This window comes from Ochotona princeps, chromosome 11, assembly GCF_030435755.1.
Source record: "Ochotona princeps isolate mOchPri1 chromosome 11, mOchPri1.hap1, whole genome shotgun sequence".
Classification (NCBI taxonomy): Eukaryota; Metazoa; Chordata; class Mammalia; order Lagomorpha; family Ochotonidae; genus Ochotona; species Ochotona princeps.
The window spans coordinates 22,044,811-22,066,384 of NC_080842.1; the positions used below are offsets into that span (position 1 = coordinate 22,044,811).

Here is a 21,574-nt window from a genome sequence, read left to right on the forward strand (position 1 = left end):
CTACTCACGCTCTCCAGTGGGAGTGGTTGTCCAGCAGGGGAGCCCACATTCCCCTGCTGGCTTTGCCTCCTCCCACTGCCCCCTTCCCCCCAGTTCTCACGTGTGCTGTTTGGGCGCTACAACCACATGTGGTACGGCTCATGTCACCTTGGCATTCTGTAATGTGCACAGATATGTGTTGTGACTGAAACTTGCCTGAGCCACACTCTATGCTGGTGCTTGGATTCACCAGCGGTTGATGTGAATGGGTTCAGCCTGGTCTGCCCCCCTATACCACATGTACGATGGTGGGTATCTTCCTCTGGCCTGGTCTGGGTTGCTCGTTATGGTGGTTCTTGAGCTCCCCTGTAGAGGCTGTGTTCCGACAGAGGAGTTTCCCAAGCTCTTCCTTCAGAACCTCTCCCTGTGCCAGGTCTTGAGCATACTGGTGGCTCCATGGGCCAGCCCTGATTGCTCACCTTCCATGCATTCCAGTTCTTGTCGTTGGATGTTTCACTACAGCCAGGGCTTGTCCATATCCAGACACTGATCAGTTCTATTTTACTATAAGTCTTTTTTTTTTTTTTAAAGATTTATTCATTTTACTACAGCCAGATATACAGAGAGGAGGAGAGACAGAGAGGAAGATTTTCCATCTGATGATTCACTCCCCAAGTGAGCCGCAACAGGCCGGTGTGCGCCGATCCGAAGCTGGGAACCTGGAACCTCTTCCGGGTCTCCCACACGGGTGCAGGGTCCCAAGGCTTTGGGCCGTCCTCAACTGCTCTACCAGGCCACAAGCAGGGAGCTGGATAGGAAGTGGAGCTGCCGGGATTAGAACAGATGCCCATATGGGATCCTGGGGTTTTCAAGGCGAGGACTTCAGCTGCTAGGCCACTGCACCGGGCCCTTTAACTAGTTTTCTTTACTTAGTTTTCTTTTATGGTTGCTTTTGTTTTTACTTAAGCTGTTAATGTTGAAATATGTCCATGTTCACACACAGATCTTCCTTTTTTTTCTTTTTCTTTAAGATTTATTTATTTTTATTTAAAAACAGATTTACAGAGAGAAGGAAAGATGGGAGACATGTTTTTTCCATCCACTAGTACACTCCCCAAGTGGCTGCAAACAGCCAGAGATAAGTTGATCTGAAGGCACTAACCTGGAGCCTCTTCCAGGTCTCCCAAGTGGGCCCAAGGTTCTGGGTCATCCTGTATTGCTCCCAAGGCATCAGCAGGGAACTTGGTTATAAATGTGGCATCTGGGACACAAGTTGACATCCATATGAACACTGTGCAACAGGGTGGAGGTTTAGCCTGTTGAATCACTGTGCTGACCCCAGATATTCCTTTTTCTTCTCTTCACATATTGCCTGAATATCTCATTCAGTCTCATGGCATTATGCAGAATGGGCTGGTTAATGATTCTTCAAAGATGTCCTTGTTTTGAATCTTCAAAATATACAAACATAGTTTGTATGAGATATCACTGATATTATTTGATTGAGATTCTTGAGATGAAAAGACTTACATGGTTTGTCAAAGTGGGCTGAATTTCATCATAAAATTCTTTGAAGAGGGAACCTAGTAGTTCAAAGGCAGACAAAAGCCTCTGGGAATAAAGAAGCACAGATATGGGTGAGCTACTTTAAAGATGGAGGTAAGGGTTTTGAACTGTGAAACAGATTCTCCTGGCATCCCAAATATGCATGCAGCCTTTTCTTAATGGTCTGTATATTATCAGACCTAAGGATCTCTTCCATCCTTGTCAAGGGGAATGCTGGTCTTCTTTCCTTTCATACAATTCATACTGCATAGCACGTAATCTTCTTAACATATTGAATTCAGCATTTTAAGACCCATGTCAGGGCCTGGCGGCATGGCCTAGTGGCTAAAGTCCTCACCTTGAAAGCCCCGGGATCCCATATGGGCGCCGGTTCTAATCCCGGCAGCTCCACTTCCCATCCAGCTCCCTGCTTGTGGCCTGGGAAAGCAGTTGAGGACGGCCCAATGCATTGGGACCCTGCACCCACATGGGAGACCCGGAAGAGGTTCCAGGTTCCCAGCTTCGGATCAGCGCGTACTGGCCCGTTGCGGCTCACTTGGGGAGTGAATCATCGGATGGAAGATCTTCCTCTCTGTCTCTCCTCCTCTGTTTACATCTGGCTGTAATAAAATGAATAAATCTTAAAAAAAAAAAAAGACCCATGTCAGATGTTTGACATTCAGAATTATACCAAATAATTTTTTAAAGGATTTATATATGTGTATGTATATATATATATATATATATACACACATATATATAATCGGAAAGACAGATATATAGAGAGGAGAAGAGACAGAGAGGAAGATCTTCTGTCCACTGGTTCACTTCCCAAGTGACCACAATGGTCATAGCTGAGCCAATCCAAAGCCAGGAACCAGGAGCTTCTTCTGGGTCTTCCACGTGGTTGCAGGGTCTCAAGGCTTTGGGCTGTTCTTGACAGCTTTTCCAGGTGACAAGCAGGGAGCTGGATGGGAAGTGGGGCTGCTAGGATTAGAACTGGTGCTGACATGGGATCCTGGTGCATTCAAAGCGAAGATTTTAGCTGCTAGGCCATTGCATCAGGCCCCAAATAAATTTTTTGTTGGCTCAAACTGGGAAGTTCACAGTTTTTTTTTTTTCAATCAGACAGTAAACCATCCATGTGTAGACTTTTCTTAAATTTGTGCTTTGAGTCCAAGCCTCACTCCTAATATAAAGCCGCAGCCTGCTTAGCATTCTACATAACATCTTCAGTCAGGCATTAGAAAGAATCTTGAAACTCATTTTTACCAAAAACCAGATTGTGTCACATGCAGTTTTACCTGTCTCAGGTGGTGGTTAATCCATCCTTCCTGTTCCTCGGGCAAAAATAATAGACACTGTGCATTTTCTTATCTAAATCCAACTTTAAGGGAAATTTTGTATGCTTTTACCTTCCAAACATATCCAAGGGCCAAATATGAATTATTTCTTTCACTATTAAAAGTCTGTTTTAGCTATCCTCATGCTGTAAGTGATATTTTTCTCTAGCCTTTCAACAGTTCTGTAATACTTCTAGCCTTGACTCTATGAAGAACCTGTTCTTACAATTCAATCTTATTTCATTTCCCATGGAAAATCACTTTTTTTCCTTAATATTTCTTTTTATTATATTTTTGACATTCTTTACATAGTTAATTATGATAAAAAGTTTCAAAGACTACAGGAAAGTGGGTAAGACGATTATTTCCACATTGTTTCCTTCATGTATCTGGGGTAAAGGGGGATATTGAGGGAGAAGCCCCACCCAGTCTCCCACCCACCCTATGTCCCAGATGTGGGGCATGCTCCGAGGGTCCTGCTGAAGTGGTTTTGATAGTTCAGCACTTATGAATTGCTGCCAATCTCACCACTCCAAGCACGATGAGGTTGTTGAAGAATCCATTGATTGACATAGTCCATCTTAGAGTCTCCGTTTGCCCAGTTTTTCACTGCCAACATATAGCTGAGGTGGTTGATTGACTTGTTCTGTCTTCTGTCTTTTCTTGGTTAGGGCTCTGAGTCCGAAATTTTGATTGGGGTGATCCCGAAAGAAACTCTGAGGTATTCCCAGACCAGATTCTTGTATGTACTAGCAAGTAGAGGGCCTGGTACAGTCCATCGCCCCAATCAGCTGGTGATTGCAATTGCTGGGTTGGTTCTGTTTCCAGCCCCATCTTCCACTGGAACCAATGGGTGTTGCAGTCCAGCCTGATTTTACCCAGCACACACCTGGCCCTCACATAAACCAGTGGGAACTGCAGCCTAGTCAAAGCGACCCACAATAAACCCCACCAAGCCTGCCCCCTACCCTGGTTTGGCACTATGTGCAGCAGACTTGTCCAGTCTGTCCCACATCCCATTCACCTCTCATACATGTCAATGGGCATTGAAGCCTAGTTCCATCTAACCTGCTCCACTATGCAGCCCACACAGATGCTGTTGGGTGCCTTTCTGTCTAGCTACCCCTGCCCCTGTCCTGGTTTTCATGCCATCCAGTGGGAGTGGTAACCCAAGATGGAGGAGCCTACTATTTCCCTTCTAGGCCACTCCCACTCCCGGATTATGCACTCTCCAGGTAGTTATGTGGTTTAACTTGACAGAGTTAGCCCCCAGTGCCAGCTTCTGCCAGCTGATGCTGCAGCTAAGCCCAATCAACCTTCACCCACTCTAATTTTGGTTTGCACCAGTAAAAATAATCAACCCAGCCTGGCTTTTGCCTGATCTAGTCCACATGAGGCTCACAGGTGTGGTAGCCCTGCCTAGTCTGGTCTGCCCCCATCCCAACTCCTGCTCTCTAGTGAGAGTAGCTGTCCCGCAAGGGAACCCCCTCATATTCCTCCTGCCAACTCTGCCTCCACCCTTCCTGGTTCTCACGCATGCTGGTTGGGTGCTGAGGTCATATCCTGTACAGGTAACCTCACCCTGGCATTCCGTAATATGTACTGGTTGTTGTCACGACCTAACGTGGCTCGACCCACACTGTTCTGGTGCTCGAATTCAGTGGGTGATGTGAACTGATTCAGCCTGGTCTGCCCCGACCCACGCCAAACGTATGACAGTGAAAAACTTTCCATGGCCTGTTCTGGGCTGTTTCCTATCATCCATCTTGCGCTTACCTGCAGGGTCTGTGTCCTGACAGAGAAGGTGTCCAGGCTGCTTCATCAGAACCCCTCCCAATGCCAGATTTCATGCATTACAGGGGTTCCATGAGCCAGCCCTACTCAGTTCACCTCCTGTCCTAGCAGGAACAGTGGTGGAAAAATCATTTTTAAAAAAACATTTTTAGTGTTGTCATCTCAGTGAGATCTACTCCATTAATACCATTAGGTTTAAACTCTTTGTCTTTCTCTACCCTGCGCACTCTCTAAACCAAGTACTAACCAGGCCTGACTACCTAGCTTCTGAGATCAGATGAGATCAAACACATTCAGGGCGGTATGGCTGTAGACTACCCTGAATGCTCTTAATTCCCCTTCTTTACTCTATGTGTAGTCTAATTTCTTTTCCCTTTTTAACATACTACTTTCTACTTTTAAAACCTTTTTTTTCTTTACTATGAATATCTTACTTATTACTTTTCCTTATTGAAAAATACAGTAATTGTGATTATTGTACAACTATGATTGAGAAAATTTATGAATACCTTATTATAGATTTATACAAAAGAGCCTACTATTGATGAGTAACAATGCTCAGCTCTTAAACGAATATGTAGATATATAACTCTAAAGTAATCAGAATCTCTAGATGTTTTTCATATGTTTCAGAAGGTATTCTAGAAAAATTATCTGCATATGATTTAAGAAACATGACACTACATCTAGAATGAAAAAGGTTAGGAATTCTTAGACCTCTGAAGAAATGTAAAAAGTTGGAAGTAAGGATAAAATTTCAAATATGAAACTAAACGTACATTTTTAGTAGGTTATGAAAAAAACTACATCCCCAAATAACCGATGTTTATAAATACATTGCTGTAATCTTAATTAGATTGGTTTTTCAAGCATTCTAATGTTCAAAAGCATGACTGTTCAAAATATTCAACTTCTAAAAGGCTTATGGTGAATCCAGAAAAATAATCTTTTGTCTACTCTCGCATTTTTTAATATTTTGCTGTTTTTAAAAAATCAGATGATCCTCATTCTTAGTTGGTATCACTATAATCCATATCTAAATTTTGAAAATTAAATTTGATCACCATGTGCTTAATTACTAAAATTTTGCCAAGACTCCAAAAAATTTCTCTGTAGCTATACCGATATTTTTTCATTGTAAAAAATTTGATAATTAGTGAATCAAACCTAAAGAATAGTAAAAATGCAATATGTATTTTTGATGTTCCAAAAATTTCATGTGTTACCAACTGTTCAGAATTTCACTTGCAAGTTCTGGACCTTCATCTGAAAGATGTGTATTTATTTATTTATTTGAAAGACAGTATGATAGGGAAACAGAGAAAGACAAAGATCAAGAGAGACAGACATCTGCTATTCTTTAGAAGTGGTTGCAAACAATTAGATTAAAACAGGCTGAAGTCAGGAGCCTGGAACTCCTTCCCAGTCTCCCACAAGGGTCACAAGTACTTGCATCATCATTTACTGCTTTTCTAGGCTAATTAAAGGGAGGTGAACCAGAGGCAAAGCAGCTGCACTGGCACTCAGAAAATGGATGCCAGTGTCCCTGGAAGTGATTTAGCCAGCCACAGCACTGCACTAGCTTACGTTATAGATCTTGTGTGCTCTGCGTGAAAGGCATCATGTAGTTGTATAGAGGGCCAGGCCCTCTGGCTGTTTTGGTACTCTCAGTTTCCTTTTAATTCTGTTATTCAGGTTAACTAAATTCAGAACTCAGGTTTTAGAATAAAATGCCAGACATCATTATTTTATTAAAAATTGCATTGTTGGGTCCAGTATGGTGGGCCAGTGGCTAAATCATCACCTTGCATGCGCCAGGATCCCTTATGGGTGCAGATTCATGTCTTGGCTGCTCCATTTAGCACATAGCTCCTTGCTTGTGGCCTGGGAAAGCAGTGGAAGATGACCCAAAGCCTTAGAACCCTGCACCCACGTGGGAGATCCAGATGAAGCTCTTGGCTTCAGGCTTCAGGCTTCAGATTGACCCAATCCGGCTGTTGCGGTTACTTGGGAAATGAACCAGAGGGCAAATACCTTTCTCTGTGTCTCTCGTTCTTTCTGTAAATCTGCCTTTCCAATAAAAAGAAAGAAATCTTAAGAATTATATTGTTGAATATATGTTTGAGCATTCTTAGAGAAAAGTGTAAATGGTTTTACAAATGATATGGAAATTTGTTGTGTCTCATGTGCTATGTAATGTTTATCTTTTCAAGGAAAATATCTTTTAGTACATGTTAATACCCGTTATTTATCATAGCCAATTTGAGATGCCATGCAAGAATCCTGCATGCCTCATGATATTATCCTTTTGAGGACATGTAAAGCTTTAATTTTTCTTATATTTCACTTAAACAACAGTATGAAAAATCATCCTATCAACCATTTATATTAGCTACACTCTTGACAGTTGAGCAAGAGTCTGAGAAATCAGAAGTTGATTTAATAATGTTACTTCTTGTTATCACAGTACATTCCTCATCATGTTTCTTCTGATAGTTACTATTTAATATAGAATGGAAAAAACTGTGTAAAAATGAAACTGATATTTTACATCCTTATTCCTATGGAAAGGTGTTCTTTCTGCTTTTTACTTTCACAGCATTATTGTTAGTGGTGTATTAATCATGTACTTATAAAGCAAATTGAACTAGGTCATTGAAAGCTGAAAAAAATGAAGGAGTGGCTTTTATGGAGGGAATTGGGTAGGAAAAATTGGTTATCTTCTTAAAATCATATGTATAAAATGGATGAAAGCTGTTTTTTTATATTAAGATTTTAAAAATATATAGTGTATTGTGAAAACTGAAATACAAAAAGAAATATGAGATGTTTCCTTGCTTCATTTATACCCCTTCAAAAACTGATTTTAATGCAAAAACATGAATGTAACAGGACTTCACATATTTTTGGAAAGTAAGTATTCCAGTATGCTTGGATACTCCAGTTATTGGCATGCCATGCTTCAAGCAAATTAGGAGATCTCACAGTATTTATTGATACCTTAAGTTGAATAAGTGTAGTATCCTGGGCTAGTGATTTTTATTTTCCCATTTTCACTAAGAACCTTTTAAATTTGAGTCAATTTTATGCAAAAGAATAAAATTTTTACCACCATAATTACCATGTTGTCACTATCAGGTTAATTCAATAGTTTACTTAAGGTAAAAGAATAGTAAGTCTCCAACTCTAAAACTTACGAGCTTCAGTATGAAGGGAGGGTATTCAAAGCACATGTTTCTTATTGAACTTTATCCAGAAATAATGTCTAAACCAGAACAAACAAATAGATGATGCTCAGGGAAAAGTATTTGCTTCAACTTCATATCCCTATTGATACTGACTATTCCAGGGTGCTGTTAAACATATGTATTTAAGATATGTGAAGTGTCTAAATTGAAAGTTTGAAACTTGTTTGTCATGAGATTTAAGGGAAACTGCTTAATACATATAAATATGGACTCCCATGTAATTAAAATTCATTTTGCACAGGTTGCTGGCATTGTTAGTGCTTTCTTTTCAACATTACAGGGAATTAATATATTCACTGGGCATATTTAATGAATTCTGACCAGCCTGGCAAGTGGTCACTATCCAATCCTAAATAGGGAAAATAAGTCTTTCTCTTATATCATACTCTCTTAATCTAGTTCTCCTCCACAGCCCCTCCAACCAAAATTTGCTGGTTGCTGAAACTAAATGCGGCTTCTATCAGACAGTAACTCTTCATGGGAAATAACTTTTCCCATGTGTTTATTCTTGAGAACCATAATCCATTTGGTACTTCCTTTTTCTGCTAAATTGCTTAGAAGTGAACTCTCAGTTATAGCTAGGACAGTCTGAATTCCAACTTCATAAATACCTTCAATTTCATGGAGGTGTGTGGTTTTGGTGGCTGGAACTGGTTGAGAGTCAACTATTACACTTCGAAGGCTATCTTACCAGATATTCCAAACCCGCTCCTATTCCAGTAACACCTGCAAAAGCCAGCAGGGCACTGCCTTTCGGCAGTGGGTTTGGCCTGCTGAGTCCCCAGTCTTAGATCCGGCCTGGTGGGGGTGCCCCCACCCGCGCCACTCTGCGGGAGGCTGCTGTCCGCCCCCAACCCCAAGGCCCCAATCCTCTCAGACTCGTCCCACCTCCGGCTTTTGGTGGCAGGGCGGAGCTAGACTATGGTTCCATTCCCAGTGTTCCCTCGTGGCATGCTTGCCTCGAGGAAGGGTTGCTCTTGGGCCTGGAAGGAGCCGGGGACTCGGTGTGGTTTTGGCATGCTGAATCCCCAGTCTCGGATCCGGCCCAACAGGGGCGTCCCCCCCCACCCAAAAGCCAGCAGCATCTTTCTGATGCTGCCTTCTAGGTCCTCTACATGAAAGAACTCCACAAATCCATCCCAGCTTCTTTGACTAGCCAGTCCTGTTCCATCCTGGCCAACACATCGGTGATACTTTCTGCTAAGGGGTCAATGTAACTTTCTTGATTTACGGTTTTTCAGTGTTTGGTTACAAAGGCCCTGAAAGAAATCAGTCCCAATACAGTCGCAGTTGGCCACACCATCGCTGAACACGTGAGCCATCACCTGAGACAGAGATTTGACATCATCTTCATTTTTAATGTCCAGTTTCCGTAGCATGCCTTGGAAGGCCTTCTTGTGGCTGCACAGTGTTGTGTATGCTTATCTCTTAACAGGCAGATTAAAAATAAAAACAAAAACCTCAAAAACAAAAAATAAATAAAAATGGAAAAAAATGTGTACCAAGTCAATAGCACATGACTAGAATAAGGGAGATGTAGTTCCCTCAGTTTATCTGTCTATAAACTCAGTAACCATAAGGATGCTGTGTAACATAATGTTAATAAGCAGATTCTAGAATAGAATCTGTATAGACTGTAAAATAGGCAAAAGGAGCAGAAAAAATAATAACAGAGATAAACGAGGTGTACATCTAGAATTGAATAATAGACTGCCATCTCCTGTGAAGTTGGGTCATATTAATGTAAAGCAGTCAGATGGGCCAATAGGTAGCTAGAGTCTCTGGTGAAAATAGAAAATCTTGCTTCCCCTCTATTTTGGCCTCCTTTGGAAAGAGGAGTTCCTCCAGGCTTCTGCTTTTACTACAAGAATAGCAACTGAGCTATTAGGTGGAGCACCCATTGGGTGTGAATTCTACCTCCCTGAGTACCAGTTTTGAGGAGTGGCTTATTTCACTAAGCATAGCCTACACCCGTTTCATGTTAGTAATGATGTCTAAATATGTTATTTATATAAAGTGAACAAGTTTCATGTGTTTCACGATATAGACTTAGCAGCATAGTGACGCTACTCGCCCTGCACTCACTCAAGCCTGCCTTCCTCATCCACCACCCTCCTTCCTTATTTCTTTGCTTTGTTTTTATTTTTGCAGTGACATGTTTTCACTTGGTTGACAAAATAAAATTTATTTCAACCAACCAGCAATTCTGTATTAGCCATCTAGCTGTTCCCTTCCATTTGGTATTTGTTGGGATATCCACAATTTATTCATCTCAGGATGACCATTGTATTAACTTTTCTAATTGTCTTTGAAATGAAGTAAACAAATGAAGAAGAGAAAAGATAAAAAATAAAGTGACAGTTTTGGATGCGGTAAGAATTGTGAGAATAAAGTATGTTCTGAGTCTTATAGGAATTTTGTCAAGTGGTCAATGGTCATATTGAATTTTTTTCAATAACTACTGAATTTAAATGCTCTAAATTTACTTTAATAACTCTATGTTTGGTTTATGGTTCTTTTACCTTTTGCTTTGTTTCTCAATATTTCTATTACGTTTAAAAGTGTCATAGAAGCAAACGTTTTTAAAAATAACAAGTTTTAGCTAACTACTAGGCACTGATGTGATCACTTGACATGAATGAACACAGTCTTTTTTGTAACAGCTCAGTGGTTAAGATTTACTAATCCCTATTTTCACATATGAGAAAACTGAGCCACAGGAGGCTAAGCAGCTTGTCCAAGGTCACTGGGCAGGTTTCCAGAGCTGTCTACTTAACCACAGTGCTGTCTGCCTCTACTTAGCTCCTTGTTCCTGTCAATGCTCCCTTCATGTCTAATGATTTCAGTTTGAGTTGTTTGTGGGTTCAATGTTTCATTTGAAAATATCATTGACGATTAGCATTGCAATTAAAATGGCATTTATAATCTGTGGAGAGATGAAATTTGTGAAGTATTTCATTTTTAGTACCAATGTCTATACATTATCAAAGACTGAGGGTGTCTCTCTCTCCTTCCCCACCTCGGGCTTTCTCTCCGGAGGTGCTTTCTTCTTGTCCCTTCCCTCTCCCTTCTCTGCTCACCTGGTCCCTTCACAAATAAACTGTTCTGTCTGCATTTTAAAAAGGAGACTGAATAAAAGTGAATGCCAGGAAGGAAATCCCATCTCTATTTCCCATCCTTGTCTGTGTCTGTGCTTCTTCCTTTACTTGGAGTTCATCTGTCTTATCATGAGATTTATTCATTTTCTTCATGAATTTGTTTAAAGAATTGTAGAGTGATAGCTGTGAACCAAATTACACTATATTGGTTCCCTGAATCTTCAGTACTGGTGAGAGTCAAGCACTTTTTATTGATGGTTCTACAACACTTTTAAAGGGTGGCAAGAGAAAAGGACCAAGACCAACTGCATGGGACAGGTGAATGCAAAACACTGTACAAACATGGCCAAGATAAAAATCATCCTGTGTTTATGCTTTCATTGGAAAGGGAAACACCTCTCCCTGGTTGACAGGTTCCATTAGGGACTTCTTTCCTTCTCCTAAGCTATATCAGCTTTCAAACAATGGCACAAACAATATCTAATTTTGCAATTTAGAACATCATTTAATCTCCCAATTGCTTGCTTTAGAAAATTCTATTTTCTGAAACTCACAGAAAGTACTAGCCCTTATTATACTCAGCAAAGAAACACTGTTTCCTGTCTCATCCTCCATTATATTGTTTTCTAGTTATGGGAGTTCCATCCTATAATGTAAGAGACAGGATTTGGGACAGATGAAAAGGGAAATTTTATTATTCTGAAGATATCCTTCTGAAGTTAAATCACTTAAAGTATGATTGTATTCATGAGGTTAAAAAGATACATATACCCAATGCAACAGAATGCAACCACATAAACTGATAGTGAAATAGTGTTACCGAGGCTGTTTGTACAAACTGACACTCACCCAATCTTTTTGTCCAAAACTCAACTTTCAGTTTGCGTTCTCCTGTGCAATCTACCTTGCAGCATCGGATCCATTCAGGGTGTGCCCTTTCAGGTACTCTAATTTTCCTGCATTTAACCTTTAAAAATTTGACAATTTTTCTCCTCTTTGCATTTTTATGACTTTTAGTTCATCAAAAATAAGAAATAAAATGCCATTACTTTTCTCCAAATTAAAAATAAACAAAACCTGGAAAGAGAACAGCAAATGAACTGTTGAACTGTCAAGATCTTTGTGTTAAGATGCTGAATAATGAAATCAACATAAAATATCAAGAATAGGTCAGCTCATATTTGCATTCAAGCATATCTTTGAAATAATAACAGTCACAAAGATATTGTGCAAACCTCAGATGCTTCTTGCTTCAAAATATTTTCCTATGGTTTTAGCCATTCTTTAGTAAATATTGACTTTCAGAAGAATGTCAGGAAATATACAAACAGGCTATAGTTATGATCTTTAATAAATCATAGTTTATTATATTTGATAATCTGTAAGACAGTTTATTAGTCTGACTATTGAGTTCAAGCACATATCCATGTTTTCACCCTACTTATAAGAATACAAAACTAAGTATTCTTGTGCACATGGTCATAAAAGCCCTTGAAACAGTTTAATTGTGTTAGAAGAAATAGAACCTGGTTCAATTTATAACATTGTTTGGGCAAGAATCAGGCAGCACTCTAAATACAAAATAGTTAAGAATGTCCCTCTTTACAACATGTACATTCCGTATATAAGGAGAAAAGCAAGGAATAAACACAAACTTGCCATGGTAGGCGTTTGTTGTGGGCTGAGGAGTTGATTAGTACTCATTGAGCTAGGCAGGGACAGGACCTGGGCTTGTGGCTAAAAACACCTAGACTAATTGAACTCATCTGAATCCAATATCCTGCTAAATGACGATGTAGGGGGAAGAGTATAAAAGGAGAGGTGAAGAAGCAATAAAGAGAGACTTCGCAGAGACTTCTACCATCACTGGTCTCCTGTCGGTGCTTCATCCCCAGACCCTCTCCCTGTCCACATTAGTGGCTCTGCTGGTCGGAGCAGGCATTTGCTGTTAAGGTTGTATTTTGGCAGCTTTCAGCCTCTGATTGGCTAGAAGTCCTACTGCCATGATTGGTTGAGACTTAGTTACTTAGTTATAAAGGTGCATCCTTAAGTTACAATGCAAGCATCAAGCGAGCTTGTACTTCACTCTATACAGGGGACACTGTAGGTCAAACTTGTCAGCAAAGTACAGCAGCTAGTGTATGCCAAATTTTTTTGGCTCAACAGTGGTCAGGTAGAGACCACAGAGAGAAAACATATTTGAGGTCAGAATTATCTTGGAAACTTCTTGAGAAATTTCTCACTGCAGATAGGTGTTGGGTTGTGCTCTGCCATGCAGGTAAGGAACTGAAAAGCAGTAGTGTTTATCTGCTTGCTTTCTTGTTCCATCGCTCTGCACCTGTGTGGACGTGTTGACAAATAAACTTCAATATTTACTGATACTGGATTAGCTAATTGGTATATATCCAACAAATGTCCTGAGTTCATTTTTCAGCTACATGTTGCCTATGCTTGGGGTTCATGCCCAGGGGACAAGGTAATGCTCCTTGGTGTTGAGACATGGATTTGCTTTGTTTTCCATATCAAACCTGAAACTCACTCACAGCAATAACTGAGCTCACACACTACTTTTCTGAATGACCACCTGCAGAAAATACACTTTGTATCTGCCAAAATGAGGTGAGTGAAGCAGGACTGCTGGAGTCCAAGAAGCATTATCTGGGAAGCTTAACTGCTCCTAACAGAGAATCCTTGGTCATTCTCATCTAGTGTTTGCAAGGGGTAAAAGTCTGTATCCCTGACTTCAATGCAGTATTCCAAGTCTGGCAAACCGTTTGAGAACTGCTGCCATAGGATATTATAATCTTGTATTCCAAATGTGTATAGCTCAGTTTTAATAGAAATGAATCAGAAAGATAAATATTCTGTAACTTTCTTAACATGCTATCTCTCTATGACATGGTGTATTTTTGGATATCAGAATCTTTTTTTTTTTAGCAGCAACTCAGAATTCTTGAAGGCTATAGCTTTTTGTGTTAAATAAAATATGCTTCTCAGATTTTATTTCCATGAATTAGCCAATAATGTTTTATGTGGACCCCTAGAGCTTTCCTTTCTTTTCATAATAGCACATTTTTTCATTATTATCACAGAAATTCACTTGCAGTGGAATTTGTTATTGTTATGACTTCACTGCATGGCCGTTAATGATGTTTGTACAACATGCTTTTCGAGGCTCTTGCTTTTAGTTTACTTTTATCAAATTAAACACCTTACACAGAAGTTAATTTTTAAAATATATACAATATTGAAAAATTCTGACAAAGCAGTTTTGGAAATGCCCAGAAACAAGCATTATTTAATCCTTTTAGATTTCTGACGGACTCCGACTAGTGAAGGACTATCTAGGAAAGCTGTGAAATTTGACATGTTGGTGTGCAGTTCATACTAGGGAAAATTTTACAGATATATGTATATATCTGTAAAATATATATATATATAGTATATATGTATATATGTAAAATATCATATATATATATATATATATAGTTTGCTTGTTTTTTTCAGACACACTGGACTTCAAGTTTCTTTGACCTAATCAGTATGGTCTCAGACATTTAGGCTTGACTTTATTAGAAATTATGATGGAATTGTTTTCCTGAGATTTAAATGCATATTTAGAATAAGAATCAGAATAATGTATTTTTATTATTTTAGGTAAATGGTTGTTGATGATTTTTAAGAAATTATCTTGAGCTTCATATTTTATTCTAGGGATGCAAACTTTAACCTTAAAAATAAATTGTTAATTTTGAAAGGAAGAAAGGAAGGAAGGAAAAAGGAAAAAAGAAAGAGGAAGCAGATGCTTAGGCCAGCAGTTAAGGTATCTGCATCCCATAAGCTCACTTGCAGATTTTAGCTCTGCACTGCAGCTGCCTGCTGAGGATCATGGGAAGTGGTGGTCGTAGCTCCGGTGTTTGGGTTACTACTGCAGTCCTTGTAGGGGACACGGACTGTGATCCCAGCTCTTCACTCCAGTCTTGGCGCAGTCATTTCAGACAGCTAAGATGAGTAAACCAGGGGATAAGACCTCTCCCTGTTTCCCACTCAAATATAAAGAAGAACTGGAAGTTAAAGATAGTTAACTAAAAGTTCATTGAAAGTTCCTTAAATTAAATGTCTTACGTGAGAAAATATTTTCCAATATCCTAGACATTGCATTCACACCAGATTTCTGCAGCTGGTGAGTAATACCGATTGCAAAATCCAGTGTCCATTAAAACAAAATAAGCATATTAACAACTTATTTAACGTGTAGTCTTGTAAATCCAAGTATAGAGGCTTCAGAGGAACATTCCCAATACAATTTTTTTCCAACTGAGTACATTAAAGGACATTTTGCTCCCATGCTGTAGGGAAAGTAAACTAAGGGACGTGGTCCCAGCATGTCAATACTGCATTTAAAACTTGTGGTAAAATACCATATTCTCTACCCTCTGAGTTGGAAACTAGACTGTTGATAATCTGTAATGGAAAGTTATTTGCAGGTGAGTTTACTGTAAGAGGAGAGAGAACACACTTCTCTGAATGGGGGAATAAAATGTCCCAGCATTGTGCTTATAATGCCTTATGAATTCTTGTAATCTGCTCTCTGTACATAACTTATTACAAGTAAGTCCTTGATTATATAAGAGACATATACTTTCAAGAAGATGCCTGATAAAAATTCCAATGCTAATGCAGCAATTTCTTAGAGAAGGGCAAAGTTGAAAAGTTAGTTGCAACTTAAATTACATGTTGATGATGAGAAAAGATTTGAGAGGGATGAGTAAGAAGTGCTGTCTGCATTCAATATTTATGAAATAGAGGACTTGAGAAAACTGAAAGATGAATTTGATTTTCAGTTGTAACAATGTAACACTTTTTATGTAACAACAAAATGAGTTATTTTAACCATTATTTGTTATCTTCTCTGACCCTGCACTTGACTAAAAGTATCTGTTTCCCCCCTATAGTTGGTAGCTGTGTATTGCATTTTCCTTCTAACTAGTACATAATTGTCACCTGTTATTCTTATTTTTTTAAAGGAGTTATTTATTTTCACTGGGAAGGCAGATCAGATTTACAGAAAGGAGAGAAACAGAGAAAGATCTTCAGCCCACTGGTTCACTCCCCAGGTGGCCGCAATGGCTGGAGCTGAGCCAATCTGAAGCCAGGAGCAGGGAGCTTTTTCCGTGACTCCCATTTGGGTGCAGCTTCCCACGGCATTGGGCCATCCTCCACTGCTTTCCCAGGCCATAAGCAGGGAGCTGGATGGGAAATGGAGTAGCTGGGACACTGCACCCCAGGTTTTTATGGAACAAACTACTATTGAGTAGGTAGGTCCTGGGACACAGGCAAGATGACCCAGACTGGACTGGACTCCCTGTATCTGGGGCTCATGGATCCAGCATCCAAATGGAATAATCAGGCGATGTGACTTGGGACCCACTGTGGGACCCACTGGATCTGCTGCCTTTGGGGGCTCATAACTCTGGCACCCACTGTCCCTGGATTGGCATGACTTATCTCACCTTGGTATCCACCAGTGGGTGCTTCACCCTGGTTTGGTCCAGCCTGCTCCCAGTTCCAGCTCCCAATGGTTGGTGTTGCAGCCTAGCCTGGCCCTGCCAGCCCCCAGTCCTGTGCCCAGTGTGAACTGGCTGGTGATGTGGCCCCACCTGGTCCTTTCTGCTCCCCATCCTGGTTCTTGGATCTGGTAGTGGCTGTTATGAAATGGCCCTGCTTGGCCTGCTCCAAAACCTGACCCACATGTATGCCAGCAGATACTGTAAACTGGCCTGTTTTGGGCTGCTCCTTGCTTTGTTTTTTTGTGCTTACCTTCATGGATTTCATCCTGATGAAGTAGTTTCTCAAACTCTTTTTACCAGTTCTCCTCTCAGTGGGCAATCTTGCACACACCAGTGGGTTCTTGGCCTAGGTTGACTTTGTCCACTTCTTGTCCCGGCAGGAACAGTAGTTATCATGTGGTTCAGTGGGAGCTGAGACCTAGTCTAGCTCGTTCTATACCCACCCTGGCTCTCACGAGTACTAGTAGATGCTGGATTCCAGCCCAGTCTGACATCCTCCAGACCCAGTCCACATCCATACTGGAGGAAACTGAAGTCATGTCCAGCCCAGCCAAGTGCCACCATTCTGGTTTCACACTCACCAGTGGGAACCCCAACCCAGCAGGGGAGTCTCCTTAGCTCCCTAACAAGGTCTGTTCCCAGCCACAGATCTTGTGCATGCCAATGGAAATTGCTGTTACACATGAGTGAGCCCACATACCCACCCACAGATTCTACCCCCAGGCCCAATTCACTCATGTGCTTGACAGTGTCATGGGCCAGCCTCATATTACTCATCCTCTGTTCTGACATTTGTTGGTGGGTCGGTGGAAGTCCCTCAGAAGTCATTCCTCACCTGGTCATGAACCCTCAGGTCCCTGCTTGTCCCTACTTTTGCCATTCTCCAGACTCACTGTAACCCCACCCATCCAGGTCCCTAGAGAGCACTGCTGTGTGGCCTGAGGGCTTTGCCTGGCAGCATTGGTGCCCGAGTCACCTAGCTTGAGTTCCACTCGCCACAATCACATAGGAGGCAGGGCTAAAATCCCAAGCCTCAAGGCTAGCCTGGCCCGAGTTCCTCTGACCACCCCAATGCAGATGGCAGCTGAGTGCTCCATTTCTGATCCAGCTGTCAGCTTATGACCTGGAAAAACAGTAGAGGATGGCCCCAAACCTTGGGCCCCTGTACCTACATGGGAGACCCAGAAGAAGTTCCTTGTTCCCAGCTTCGGATCCACTCATATCTGTCTGTACTGGGCATTTGGGGAGTTATCTTCACTCTCCTATGACTGTAAAATCAGCCTTTCAAATAAAAATAAATCTTTAAACAAGTAAACAAATGTATATACTTGAAAAAGTTTTGTATTTAACAGAATCAGAGACAGAGAAATGGAAAATCTTTCCAGCCAATGAGTTGCTTCTGCGAGCCTTAGCTGTAGGAATGGGTACAGAGACGTAGAAACTCCATTTGGTTTCATACCTGGGTGGCCAGAGTGCAACGACCTCATTGATCATCACCAGTTGCCTCCTAAGCTGCACATTAGCAAGAAGCTGGAATCAGAAAAGGAGCTGGCAATTGAAGTAGGGTGGGAACTGCCAGTGTGGGAGACAGGTGTGTGAAATGCATGTCCTAACTGTTATCAAATTGATGTTCTTGAGTCTGGCATTGTGGCATAGTACATAAAGCTGCCATATGCAGCACCAGCCTACCATATGGGCAGTTATTTGAGTTCTGCATGTTCCATTGCCTGTCCAGTTCTCTGCTAATGCACTTGGGAAAGCAACAAAAGATGGCTAAAATGCTTGGCTCCAGAGGCTCTAGTCATGGCCTTTGTAAACATTAGGAGAGTGAACCAACAGCTGAAACTCTCTCTAAATTCTGTCTTTCAAATAAATAAATAAGTAAATTTATATTTTTACATAATGGCTTCTATCTCAGATTCCAAACATTTTACTCCCTACATTTAAAGATGGGTAACCAGAGATTTGAAGAATTTAAATAATGTCCTCAGGTTGAGAAACCTGTTGAATAGCAAAGTCACAGTATAAGCCCAGTCTGTCTGACTTCTCAGGATCTAGGATCTGTTTGCTAAGAAGCCACATGCAGAAACCACATGGATAGTTGTATATAGGACTAGGGAGTGAATTTCATTCCAAAAGGAGTTGGCAGTCTGAAGACTAAAAGTAAGCTCTATAATTTTGTCTATAAATCATAAAGCTATTGATTTGAACTCTAATTCCCCAACTATTGCTTATTAGGATCAGAATGTTTGAAGAAGTGGCATAGCTGGTATACCAGTGCCCAACCAACACTAACCTATATACTCTTGCACAGATTTTGAAATAATGAAAAAAAATTTATAGTCATAATTTTTTTGCTCTCTCGCTTCAGTCAGATAGTAAGAAAAACATGTATTAAGTAGATATGTTTATTAAAGACCAAGAAAATTCAATGTCTTCAAAAATCTTATAAGGATGTCTCATATAATCATGATGCGTTTGTGCTTTCACTTTGTATTTCCGTTCTTTGAGTTTTTAACTGGATTTTTGATTTATGTTTTAGTACTTTTTTTTCCTTTCAGAATTTCTAGTTTGTACTTGTCAGGATTGCTTTTATTCTTCAGTTGGTATTTATTTTCTGATCCTGGCAATATTTCTTCATGTTAATTTGACCTTTACACTCATGCTTATATCAACTTCAACTGCAGTGTCCTCTGTTTTGCTAACTTGATGAATTCAATAATTTGTCACTTACATCTATGGAGACTTGTTGGTTGTGATTTTTTTTTCTTTCTTTTTTTTTTTTTCTTTTTGGTGCCAGGGGCCTCAAGTAAGGAATTATCTTTTATTGAGAAGTGGTGATTAAGGAAAGAATGGAACAGTGAATGGACATCATGTATGGTGATCCAGACTACTTGAAATACAATCAGAAAAAATGTATATTTAATGATGTATGTATTGTGAAACAGCACAGCACTCAGTCTAAAAGTAATCATAATTGCCATCCTATATTGTTATGGCTCAACGAGGCTGGACAAGTGTCTTTACTGGTGTTAGTAGCTTCTGCGATCACATAAAAAACTTACTGTCCGTAGTTTTAGAAATAGTTACAAATAGGACATGGTAAATAATTATGAATATAATTTCTTAGTAAGTTTGAACTATAGTTATATCTAAACGAAAAACTTTCATAAAAGAAGACAAGGTCATGCATAGATATTTCGTTTTAAACAGCATTTTCCCCCAAGAACAACAGCGTATTTAGTAAATATTTTCCTTGGGCACACAGAAAAGGTAATATATGATAATTTAATTAACTAGAATGATTCTAACTAATTTTGGATGACTGGAAGCCATAGTTTATAATTCACACATTATTGCCAGCACTAAGGAATGAAAATCATAAAGCCACTTCAGAGTTGCTGTTCTAATGAAGTTATTATTTTCACCCAGAGATGCAAGGATATGGCAGTGGGACTAATTGAGCTTATCTTAGATAGCTCGAGCTGCTGTGATAAAATACTATAGACTTGGTGGCTTCACCAGTAGACATTTATTTTGTCATAGATGTGGGTACTAGAGGTCTTGAATTGAGGCTGCCATCATGATTGGGTTCAGGTGAAGGCTATAGACAATGTCCATCTTCTTGCTGTGTCTTTACATGGACATTCTCAGGTGTTTGTAAGTGGAGACCTCTCTCTCTCTGTCTTATTTGATTGCTTATTTCCTCATGATATCATCAAAAATTACTCATTTCCCAAATGCCCTACCTTCAAATAGCATCCCATTGGAAGACAGCCCCATGAATCTGGGCGCAGACCATAAACATTGAATTCATGTGACAGGTCTTTTTACAGTTTCAAAAAGCTCAGGACCATGAAATGAAGTTCATATATTTATGGTTTGTGAAGCAAGCCGTATTCAAAATATGGTGATCTTGGTGCTGAGGGAAGTCACAGATAATTCCAGGTGTAGTTGATCAAGAATGATAGAACTGTGGAGGGTGTTCTGGTACTTCAGATGCTGGTTATGATGCCTGTATGCTATTTTAAAGACCTTGTTTCAAGTTGCGGCTTCAGTCCTGATTCGAGCTATTTGCTGTAGTGTCCTTTGGGAGGCAGTAGGTGATGGATTCAGTATTTGGGTCTCTGCCAAACGCATGGGGAGCTGCCATATTCTGAGTTGGAAGCCTCAGTCTGATCATGCCCCAGTTGTTACACTGTTTCAGTCATTTGCAAGTGAATAAGCAGGTTAGGTTCTCTCTCTCTCTCTCTCTCTCTCTCTCTCTCTCTCTCTTTTTCTCCCTCTCTTCTCCATCTCTCAAATAAATAAGGTTAATGTTTAAAATAAAAAAGAAATTAAACCAGTGATTTAAGAGGAGGAACCTACATATACTAAAGACATTGGGATTGTTTGAAGTACTGGCATTATAGCCTTCCTGGCAGGATTTACCTAGTTAACAGAATGTTTCCGTTATAACATGGCAGTATCTGAAAGACTCAAAATATGTGACTGTAAATTTATGGTTCAAATGGTGGAATGTTATTATACTATCAGACTTCAAATCAGTTTATAGAGTATGACTGGTCCCAAGGTACTAAGGTTTTGTTGTAGATGTAGGCGGTATGGAAGGACGGAGGAATACAGGGTATACAAGTGGGATAGGACAGGAATAGAGAGCAGCTGGGAGGTGCAGCTGGCACATACATGTTTAATTAGTGACTATATTATTGAATGAATGAGTGAAGATATGTCTGATGAGACAATGGTAATTGCAACACTATCAGATTTTCTATCACTGTGCAATGAAGAAAGTATTTACTTGTAACAGAGAAATTAGAAAAGAGATCAGGAGAAAGAATAATGTTTGCATAATGTTTTTATGCCAGATTACCAAGTGCTATTAATATCTTATTGTCAAGTAAATGAATAAAGAATCTAAGTCCTCAATTAAATATGTAAGGAAAATAATATTCCCCTGCAACAAAATATTTACATTGTTGTACTAATCTTTCTTG

At 40.0% G+C, this 21,574-nt stretch overlaps 1 long non-coding RNA gene and 1 other non-coding gene across 2 annotated transcripts in view; one reads left to right on the plus strand and one right to left on the minus strand.

The window, feature by feature from the left end:
• The window catches only part of LOC131481434 (uncharacterized), a 64,860-nt gene that overhangs the window by 23,616 nt on the left and 19,670 nt on the right, over window positions 1-21,574 (plus strand). The gene's annotated exons all lie outside the window — the stretch shown is intronic.
• On the minus strand, window positions 1,657-1,785 carry LOC118760071 (U6atac minor spliceosomal RNA). The gene has a single exon (XR_004996562.1). It is a non-coding gene; the product is annotated as a U6atac minor spliceosomal RNA (small nuclear RNA).